The 11,742-nt window shown below is 38.3% G+C and overlaps 1 protein-coding gene across 1 annotated transcript in view; it reads right to left on the reverse strand.

Annotated features, from left to right (window-relative positions):
• elfn2a (extracellular leucine-rich repeat and fibronectin type III domain containing 2a) overlaps nt 1-11,359 on the reverse strand; it is a 115,331-nt gene extending 103,972 nt beyond the window's left edge. The window contains exon 1 of the mRNA XM_082138214.1: nt 11,302-11,359. The gene's annotated coding sequence lies outside the window, so the exon portion shown is untranslated. The remainder of the gene's footprint in view (nt 1-11,301) is intronic.
• Nucleotides 11,360-11,742: the final 383 nt, after the last annotated feature.

The raw sequence follows: 11,742 nt of genomic DNA on the forward strand, positions 1-11,742 counted from the left end.
GATTCAACAATTGGCCTCGGCAAGACCGCTCATCCCCTGTAGACATGTGTGACTGACAGGTGAGAGGGTGAAGAAGAGGAGACTTTTGGCAGAGGAAGCAGGCATAAGTGACCAGTGACAGGTTTAGTGGAGAAGAGACGAACGAGACTCCGTCACACACCGACGGGCAAGCGTTATACTACTAGGAATATTCTGGGTTCAGTTAAGCTCAATCAACAGCATTTGTTAATGTCAATTAATTGAAGTGGCATAATTTTTTCGACTCTTTTTCTTTACGAGGTTATGGTAGGCTACTATGAATGCTACAACAGATAGAGATTTAACGTACATTCAGCCGTTTTATTTACAACATGCACTCATTCAAGGCTGTTTTATTTAATTTGTGTAAAATGAAGTGTTTATAGCGACTTGACTTGGATTACGTGACTTGTGAGTTTGTCTATTAGCACCAAGTTTAAACTGCGCATAGTTTAAACTAACATTATCTCATTTGTGCATTAATGGCTGTTAAGGCCCGTACACACCGGGACGAATATCGGCGCGCGTTATTCGCCAGCGTTTTTCAACGTGTTTTTTGTGTTCACACCCAAGCGATTTTCGCTGACGATGAGCCGAGTGAACATTCCCTGACATTAGATGGTGCTTAATGTAAAACAGAAATACAATACCACTCCATAACAGTCTATACTCTGCAATACCACTCCATAAAAGTCTATACTCTGCAATACCACTCCATAACAGTTCTCTTTTAACAAGATTTTTGTAGTCGCTGTCGCGTTTGTCATATAGTTCTTTATTCCGACACCAACGAGACCAGCAGCTCTACATTCATCTTGCCTTGCATCTTCCTCGTCATTTCTTCCCGGCAGTGTCTGTCTATGGGCAGTGTAGACGCTACTTGGCATACATCTTCTTCGCTGTTACGTATGTGTGCTCGGCAAGACCGTTTTGTGTTTGAGCGCCCCCCAAGTTGTGTTTTACTGTAACTTCAGAAGCTCCAGACACGTGAGCAAAAGCGCCAATCTCATTGGTCGGATAGTTTTTGACGCGGCGCGTCAAACCAAAAAAACGAACCCGAGGCGTTTAAAAAAAAATTACGCTTTTACGCGTGCCGTTTTTCGCGTCGGTGTGCACACTCACATTGGCGCCCTTTGTTTAGTCACGAGGTGTTAAACGTCGGCGAATATCACGCGCGAAATTCGTCCCGGTGTGTACGGGTCTTTATGTTAAACAAATTTGGCTAATTTAAATAAATAAAGATTACTAATAAGGGAGGTGAGTTATCTTACCTTTGAACACCGTTGTTGACTCATCTTCCATCAGACGCAGTTGGCGGGCTCGAGCGCAATTCTAAAAATGGCCACAAAATGGCGCCACTTATCGGTGAATCCGATATAACAAAACCGATCCCAGATTATGGAAAAATACTAAAATGTCGGGGAAATATCGGAAAACCGATTACTGGTCATCACTAATTTTTGTTCAATCTTAAATGTTAACACATTGTTCACATCTTGTGGCTATAGCCTAAACAGTATTTAAACATTTATAAATTAGCCATATTTACTTAATCATTATTATGACTTGTACCTCATTTTATTTGCAAGGTTTCCATGAGGTTATTACAATAGAAGTGAACGAGGCCAATTTAAAAATAAAAAAAAAACAAATAAAAAAACAATTTTAGGAAAGCACTTCTTCTTCTGTTAAAATGTGTGTATTATATGAGTAGAAAATCATTTAAATTATTGTTTTTACACCATTTGTGAAACTGGACACAGCTTCACGCAGAAAAGATTAGTAAGCAACTAACTTTTTCACACTAAAATCATGTTAGCATTCAAATTGTTTACATCTTGGGTCAATTCTAATATTTTAACTTTTACAAATTGGCCCATTCCCTTCCATTGTAAGTGTCTCACTGTAACTCAATTCTTCTCACTCAAACTCAAAATTTGTATTAGGCCAATGAACAGCCACCTAGCAACCACATAGCAACATGCTAAAAAGCACTCAGAACAATATTGCACCTTCAAGCGCACTTGAAAAAAAAATAAAAAAATTAAGGAAATTCCAGTAAGGAGTTCACAATTATCTCTTCTTCTTGTTCCCACCAATTACGACCCCTGATGAAAGCACATCCATCCGCCCATGAATTAACCTCAAGAGCTAATTAGCGAGCTCAAATACCATTACCATCTCAAACGCAGGCATGATGACGGGAAGAGACTTTAAATGGCTTAAATAAATAAATCAGTCACGCGTGGGTCACATCCTGACTCGTTAAGATGTGATTTAATGAGGGTGGGGCAGGCTTAACGAAGGGGGGAGGGCATTTCTGGCCCTCTGATGACTAATTATGAAGATGACGATAATTAAATACCCCCACTCAGGGATGTGTGTATTATCAAATCATGCATCTCGTCTGGAGGGTGGACATGAATGCACGCAGTTATTACATGCGCTCGGAGGAACGGAGGGAGGAACTGTTTACATGCTCTTGAGGACACTCAAGGTAGCATGTGGACAATTACACAGATGCTCTCATGTCGTTCCAAACCAAGTATTTACCCACACGGTATTACTTGAAATTTAAGACGTTATTTCCTGAAAATCTGCAGTCGATACTGGGGGGGGAAGCAAGAAAAATGGAGGCCAAAACATACTACAATTCGGTGACTACAAATGAGATGTACAAAGACATGGACCATCATTCAGCAGTGCTCTAGAGTTTAATCCATTCATCAATAAAGTCACTTCAGAAAACTTGAACATATGCTTAGTAGGCTATACAAGCTATCAGGTATGAAATTAAAAAGGGCTTCTCCAGTGAGTCCATTACACATAATTATCATTACAGCACATTTAAAGCCACAGATGTGATCAGCTATGAAATGGAAACAAATGCTGCCTCAGATTCAATAAAAAAAAAATGATTTAACAAAAATGAATTGATGCAGAGAATAAAAACGTCAAAATGACTCTTATTTGAGGTGGTTGGCACAATCTTCAAAAGTTCAAAAAAAAAATGCATTGATTGGACTGGGTCCCTTCTTCCCAAACCTCTCTACCCGTACATATTTAAAATCATGTTAGTAACTGTAGCCTTGTTTAAACTATTTAGAAGATAATTAAATTGGGGGAAACTGAAACAGAGGAAAGCGAGCATAAGAAAAGAGTTTAGTTAGGCGGTTTTCTGTTCTTTAAAAGCAAGTTGAACGTTCACTGGGGAATAATGGTTGAGAAACTTTGTAACTTTTCAGAGAAGCAAACGTAACGGGATGCTTGGAGGGATCTGTGAGCATGTACATGTGTAAGTGAGAAACCTCCTTGCCCCGAGCGGTCTACTTAAGATTGTTAAAACATCTCTGAGGTGTTAAAAGTTTCACTTTGAGTGTTTTCATCGAAAACAACATGCTATCTTGGTTTCTGGTGCATTAAGTTACTGTGCTTCGAAGTGCAGTTTAGAAGTGCCTAGATGTATTTCTTCAAAACCAATACCTAAAGGACAGAAAATATTTATTCAGATTGGCTCAATATGCCATGTTCAATGGCAAATTGCAGATCAGTCAGAGCGAATTAAATCGTTAAATGTGAGACATTAAACAGTCAGATTATTTTCTGAGAGAACTCTATTTCTTAAACAATAAAAAAAAAATTAACCACAGGCTATTAGCTTAATAGTCAGACTTTATCCATACCATGTTATTTTTAAGTTTGCTGACGGAATACGAACAGTTTTATGTACATTATTAATTATCTAACTGAAATTGAAGAGTGGTAACTAGCCTCCGGCGTTCCTCAGGGCCGTGTCTTGGGTCCAACTGAAATAGTTTGACATTATGAATATATCAGACACAAAGTGGAGTTAAATGCACGTTAAGCCTCAGATATGCATGTTTACTCAGTAGAACAGATTATTGAATTGCTCTAGAGTTCGCTATACTTGACTTTTCTTAGTTGTAAGAAGCCGTTCAAATAAAAAGCTTATTTTGCAGTGTCTCTATATTAAGGATATAAAGGAATGCAGACATTTAATTCTACTAGCGTTACCCACAAGTGCTGAATTAATACTCACACAGGTCAGTTCATTTGACGAATTAAACTTGTGAGGTAACGCAGCGCTGTTTCACTTGGTCTAACGTTACACTATCATACTAAACAGCATTTGAGTGTGTTGAAAGTTTTAATGTTATTCTATGTGTTAGTTTGTTGGCAATATGAGACTAGCAGTGAGCTAGATCAACATTAGAATAACATACGGATCATATTCTAACATTTCATCATGTTGAGATATAACATTGATTGGTGTTATGTACATTTGCTCACCTATCTAATAAAGCACATGCAAGAGCGTCTGTCAAACTCTGTCAAGTCGAAGTTTGCCGTGAAGCTCTCGGCATCTCGAAAACGCCACGCCGATATATTGTCCCAAAGTCTGCTTGCATGGTCCATAATGTTTGAACGAAACAACAACAGCGTGCCGCTAAACATTACGCAGTTGTCCACATCTGTCGCCATGGTTACTATGGCAGTGCAAGCGGAAACCAGGGATAACGCGGATATTACGTCATTGACAGGCGACAAGTGACAAGGGACGGGCACTATTTAAAATTGTGAATTTCTCTGAATTTAAAAATTCTTGGAAACATTTAGGATAATGTTAGTACATAACTGAAAGAAACATTTAACACTGTGCAAGTGGTTTTTGGATATTTTGATACAAAATTCATACATATTGTACCTTTAAGGATGTGCAAAATTACATAATGACAATCTATTTTTAACTTAACAGTCAAAGATGCAAACAAAAAAGATAAACATCAAAAACATTGGATTATAGCAACAAATGAATTTTGCGTCAATTTTTTGCATGCAGACAGTCCAACCATTTCAGTCAGCAAACCAAAATGCCCTCTTAGAAACATTTGGTTTTATTAGAAATATTTTTTTATTAATTTTTTATTTAAAAAAAAAAGAGTTATGCATATTTATATATATATATATATATATATATATATATATATATATAGCAAATTCAGACATAGTCAGAACCTTTCAGACTTAAAAAGATAGCCGCAAGATATCCATAAATTAAAGAAATAAAAATCTCCCATCTTTCACTGGCAGTTTTCTAACTGGCTAAAATAATGTCGTAGACAAAGCCCTTGTTATACAAGAGAGTGAATGGGGCTTTTAGCGGTTTTCTTAGTTGCCATCTCTCAGTGTGGGAGAAGGAATAATGGTCAGACTGGAAATGCACTGGTACAGATCTAGTCTAAGATAAACTGATGCCCGATGTGCGAGTGTGGATCTACACAGCTGTGTGTGAACGTCTCACTGTAGGCTCAGCCCAAATTGGCGCTCAGTCACACCTGATTTCTGCAACACCAAGCATATGCGCAGATACCGGACCACACACATACTTTATTGGCTAGAGCATATTTCCTCCTCTGAGCTGGATGGCTACACTCCGAAGTCCAGAATCCCCACTGGCCCTGAACACCTTATTGATTATTTTTCACTTTAGATTAAAAGCCATTAATTGCCTTCTCTCACCTGCTCTCCCTTCCCTCAGTCTATCACTATTATTAAAGATGCCAGCTGTCTTAAACTGTTCAGACTAAAGTCTTTTAAAAAATTAAAGGTTCTAATTAGAAGCAAGAGGGTTTTACAGCTTAGCAGGACATTTTACATTTAAATGTATGACGCAATAGGAGAACCTGGTTACTGGTTATTCAGAAAACCATCTATGTACTGCTGCTGCAAACAAGGTTTTATACAGTTTGGACTAAAGTCTTAAAAATAAAGGTTCTAATTGGAACCAAGATGGTTTTAAAGATTGATTCCATTGCAGGACATTTTAAATTTATATTTAAGATGCCATAAAACCATTTATGTACTGCTGCGGCCAACAAGGTGCGTCTCTGTTAGTAGATGATACCTAGAACAAACCTGAAGAACATCAAGAACTTTTCAAAGAACAAACATAGTTATTTTAAGATCTCTATTTAGTACTTGCAATGGAACAATGGAAGTTCTAAAAAAGAAATGAACACAATATGCCAAATACTGTAACTAAGAGAATTTAGAACATACAAGTTCAACTTAGAATCTTAGAGTTCCAATATGAAATGTATCAGTCTTGTCTTCAAAAAACCATACAGCCACAGAACCCTATATAATGAAGAAGAAAAAATGTTCTTGATAAAAGCATGGTTCTTTGCTGAACTTGAGGTTCTACAAAAACATTCTACAATTCACATTCGCAATGAAACATTCATTCTAAGATGAATCACTGTGCCACAACAACGGTTCTAAAACAAAAAAGCAATTACAATTTGCCAAAAGTAAGAGGGATCTTGAGAGAACCTAGAATCTAGAACTTTAAGAGTTCAAATATGAATTTATTTAAATGTATTCAATATTAAAAAGGTTCAAACGCCAATTTATAAAATGTAACAGAAGAACTACAGTCACTCTAGAACTCTATATAGACATGGTTCTAAATGGTTCTTTTCAGAAACCGAGGAACTGCATAGAACCTTTTTTTTTTAAGTCTAGTCTATCAAATGTAACATCAGGTACTTTTCAAATCTTTAGAAAATTTTGGATTTTAGGATCTTTTCTATTGGTGAAACATTAATGCATTTAAGGGTTAATTAAACTAAATACAGTCATTCATTAATATTCATGGATGTTCATTCAGATTCAAGAGGCTGTAGTAATTGTATTATAAATTAGAGAGGGTCAGTTTGTCTTTATTGGCAGGCACGCTTGGGTCACAGACACATGAACATCAAAGTACGGACTGTGTGCGTCCTCTTTCAGCATCTCAAATCCTTTCGTCCCGCTTGCTCTTTCATGCTTTGTATCTGCCCCTCTCTATGTGATCTCGATATATGAAACAGATCTATAATTGACCAGTCAACCATATGCCTATAGCTGTCATTATGCGCCTGTTGGCAACATTGGATTGTGTGCGTTCATTAAAACAGCACAGAGAGAGTCCCGCAGGCAAACATGCTGGGGTGGACGCGTGGGCATAAGTTCCCATTTAATTTAAACGCATGACTCTCGTGAACGTGTACCTTTAAACAAGCAGCTGCGTGACTCACTTCTGGCACCTGTGTCTAAAAAAGGCTGCAGATAAATCAAAAGCCTGCAAACCAGGCTGCAAATAATGAAGTCACACACTCAGCATTGCCATATGGGGCAAATAGGCTTTGGCAGTGAGGGGTCAATTCATCATCTTAAGAATTCAGCCGTTGTGGTTTAACCCAAGACTCAGCTTCTCGTCCACACCAAAAATGAACCCTATTTACTTTCTTACAACACCTTTTTTTGCACTGTAAAAGATTATTTTCATGATTTGTCATCGCAACTTTTTTCTTTTGTCAAATCAACTTAGATAATTAATGTTGTTCAGATAACACAACATTTTAAAAGTTCTATTTATTAACCCAATCTCCTTCACTGTATCAACTAAATACTAAAACATTTTATTTCAACAAATTCAAAATTAAATCAATTTTTTTTTACAGTGTGGAATAACCTTCATTACATCTTCTACAATAAGACCTTTCTGTAGAAGATTTAATGCAGGTTATTCTCCCCTCATCAAAATAACTTGCACTGCCTCAAGAATAACTTTCCTTTTCGAGTGACACCACTAATAAGTACCACAAATTTCTTGTTAAATATCCTGTTTATCGTGTCTTTACTTCTACTTTACATAAGCAAATGCCATTTGGTTGGTTGCGAATGCCATTTTGTGTTCACTTTAAATACCTAAGACAGTCTTTGATTCCATGCTAACGTATTTCCACTGAAGAAAATTTGGTGTAGGATTTACTATTCACTTTTATTTTGCTATATTTACTTGTGAAATTCCATAGCAATTTCTGAGTGTAAGTTCTGAGTTTAAACGGTTTCAAAGAATATTCAACATTAAATATATTTTTTACAAAACAAGTCGTGGGCAGGGTTTGTCAGCAAAATGAATCAGTTGATACCATTTCTTAAAAATTTACAATTCTTATTTTTTGTATGGAATATTGCTTGCCTGGCAAGCCAGACCTACATCAAGATGTTGGGTCTGGCAACTCACCATGGACACGGCTCAATCCGAGAGGCGGGATAAACGGCTGTCTTTCAAATTCCCTCTGCACGCAATAGGACAGCACTTCATCCAACCAGAGCGTTTTCCCAACAGCTGAACTAGTTGATAGATTCAACTTTTGCCGTATCTGGCCGGAAAAACTACGAACACATCTTCCTTTTTTTAAGAATGACTTAAGTGTCATTCTTTGCTCTTTTCTCAAAGAAAAGCTTAACTCCAAGTCCTCCAGAGTCGCGGACAAAGCCAATTCGAAAGATGTTCGCCAGCAGCAGCCGTCATTTTTTGTTTTCAAGTGGCAGGTAACCGTCGCAACTCTGTCGTCATATGTTAAGCCCGCCCCACCTACTCTATACACGACGTGATTGGCCTGACCCAATTTAGGTTTTTGCAGCTCGAAAGTCAATGGAGAGTTGCTAGACTGCCCTGGAAGCAAAATACATTTTGCTGCCGCTAGGGTGCGTCTAGATTTCTAGGCTAGAATATTGCATTTATTATAAATGATTTATTCGTGCACAATCATTCTTTTTTCATTTTTAATTCAAGTGCCCTCCTAATATTTAATCAGAATAACTTCCCCTTCCTCTTACTGCGACATCTTGGGACAACCTGTCACTCACATGAGATTGAACGATAGCAAACCATGACTATACAACCATCCAATCAACTCCCAATGGACAAAAACAAGTCTCGCCCTAGAAGCAGTTTTACTCAGACATACAGTGGTTGGACGATGAAACTACTGGCCAATATAGTGTTGGAGGTTTCATCTATATATGCATGGCTTGGTGGCCAATCTTCACTGATATAACATCAGTAAAAAGTGTGAAAGTTGAATTAGCAGAGCAATAGCACAGCTGTATATGAATTATTGCAATCCACACAGCATAATGGGAGACATATAAGAGTCCAAAAAAGGACAAATTGTTGGTGTGCGTCTCGCTGGCTCATCTGTGATCCAGGACAGCATGTCTTTATGGTGTATTGAGCTATGGTATCCAGGGTAATGTCGGCATACCACCACATAGGACGAATTGCATCCAACAGGTGTAACTGTCGACACAAGAGGAAGCTGTCTGAAAGGGATGTCCAGGTACAAACCCGGATTGTATCCAAAAAAACATTAAAACCACTGCTGCCCAACTCAATGTTAGTTGTTAGTAAATTAAATGCGCTCCTCGACTTTCCTATTTCCACCAAAACAGTTCGTTTGGGGCACAGAGTCAATATTTATGTTCAAACTGCCACTATAGGCAAACCTTTGGTCACTCATAATGCCAAATGTCGGTTTCATTGGTGACAATGGTTCAAATCTTGGACTGTGGACAATGTGAAACATGTATTGTTCTCTGATGTGTCCATCTTAAGTGTCTTTCCCAAATCCGTGGGATTTATGTTGCGGAGAAGCCCCAAAGAGGCTTAACACCGGGACTGTTGCTGCCCAGAGTGAAGCACAGCGGTGGATCAGTAATGGTTTGGGCTGCAATATCATAGCGTTCCCTACTGTGCTTGATGGGCGTCACGGCCAAGGACCACCGAACCATTCTGGAGGATAATGTGCACCTAATGGTTCAAACATTGTACCCTGAAGTGGGTGCCGTGTATCAGCATGATAATGCACCAATACACACAGCAATACTTGTGACAGAATGGTCTGATGAATATGAAAGTGAAATTGAACATCTCTCATAGCCTGTACAGTCACCAGATCTGAATTTTTTTTAGCCACTTTGGGGTGTTTTGGAGGAACAAGTCAGAAAACGTTTTCCTCAACCAGCATCACATAGTGACCAGGACACTTTTCTCAAAATCCCTCAGGCCACTGTGAAGAACTTGTAGCCTATCGGCCATTCCCCCAAGACAAATTCGTGCTGTACCGGCCACAAAGGAGGCCCTACACCATACTAATAAATGATTGTGGTCTAAAAACAGGTGTTTTAGTTTCAAACTGTTGAAATGTGGAAGAAAAGATATGCATCTTCTGTTTCATGCTGACTTTATTTATTTTTTAACTGTAAGAAAAAAAGGTGATATGTATTTAATTTTATTGCAAATATTTCTATAGGCTACATTAAAATGCATATAATGTGAATATTGACAAAATTTTGATATATGATGTTTTCATTAATATAATAATTTAAAATAATTTAATAAAGAAAACAATAGCAACATTTTTTGTAGTATACCATCATATAAATCGCCTCAAGGTTCAAAAAATAAATAAATAACGACTAATAGCAACAAAACTCTTAAATTCGATTCGAGCGTTATTCGTATATTCCCGCTGCCGCTCTGTGCTGTAATGAAACAGGTGTGGTTGGATTGAAGCTCCCTAATCGCATTGATTTCTCTCCATGCTGTGGTAAAGAGCTTTCTGGAGCCCTTACAGAGGGAGCTCTTCTGTCTTTTATCAGTATTCTGGTGTAATCGGCGGCTGCTGTTAAAATGACAGCGAGTCAAAGCGGGGACCCCAGGCTTCGCCAGTCGCGGCGTATTTGTGAGGTTATAAATCAAACGATGGCGCTCTCCCCCGTCCCGTATCTCTCCCAGCACCCCCTCTCCATCGCTCATATCCATCAGTACGTTTCATTTCCAAAGACAAATAGATAGGGCTACGATGAAAGCATGCCAAGAAGAGACAATTCCCCTAAATGATTCGCTCTTTTATGGTAGAAAGACTAGAAATACAAAAAGTAGACAAGCATTTCCCTTTAGAACACTAAAACAGTTCTTCAAGCCTGCTATAGAGCCAAGAAAGCGAAACACACATTCACGAGTTATTAAATGTATAGAAATGACATAATCAACATCATCTTCACTTGAAACTGCTGTAAAAGAACATCTAAAGTCTATGAAAATTGCCAGTATGTCCCGGCGTGAGATTTATAAATGCCCTGAATCTGTTGATACTGGTATGGGATGCATTTGAAAACCTAAGCATCTTTTAAAACTCCGATAGTGTCAGAAAAGATCTGATAAAACCCCGTGTTATCTTCAGCTGAGGGAGGCAACACAGCTCACCAAACCCCCTGCGCACACAGATCAGCATGCAGGTGGCTTTCCAAATGAATCACTTCTCATCAATGGAGAGGATATCGATTTTACCAAAAAATTAGTAATAATAAAATCGCACGAGCTTGGTTTTACACAGAAATGATTGAATTCAGAGACTGCAATCCTACCTCTGTTGCGGGCTGTTCCTTTGACACGTATTGCTGCGTAAAGGCAGTTTATTATCCCTTGCCAGCGCTGAAGACTCAGACCGACAGAGATACGGACTGAGCTGGCGAGAGAGAAAGAAGGAGGGGGGGGGGGATACAACTGGATCCTGGATCAGTGTAGTCCGATTCCTGAACGAATGACTCAATGACTCTAACTGATTCTTTTTTCACGACATGAAAATAATCCGATGTGTGTGTGTGTGTGTGTGTAACAAAAATATACAACACAACCAATGCAGTCTGATAACCGAACTTATAAATCGGTTCTTTTTTGTGAATCATTGTCAAGTCTAGTTTTCGAGCTGGTTCTTTTTGATGAATCACTTAAAGGAGTAGTACACTTTCAAATAAAAACGTCCTGATAATTTACTCACCCCCATGTCATCTAAGATGTCCATGTCT

The sequence above is a fragment of the Leuciscus leuciscus genome (assembly GCF_965113295.1).
Source record: "Leuciscus leuciscus genome assembly, chromosome: 15".
In the NCBI taxonomy this organism is placed as follows: domain Eukaryota; kingdom Metazoa; phylum Chordata; class Actinopteri; order Cypriniformes; family Leuciscidae; genus Leuciscus; species Leuciscus leuciscus.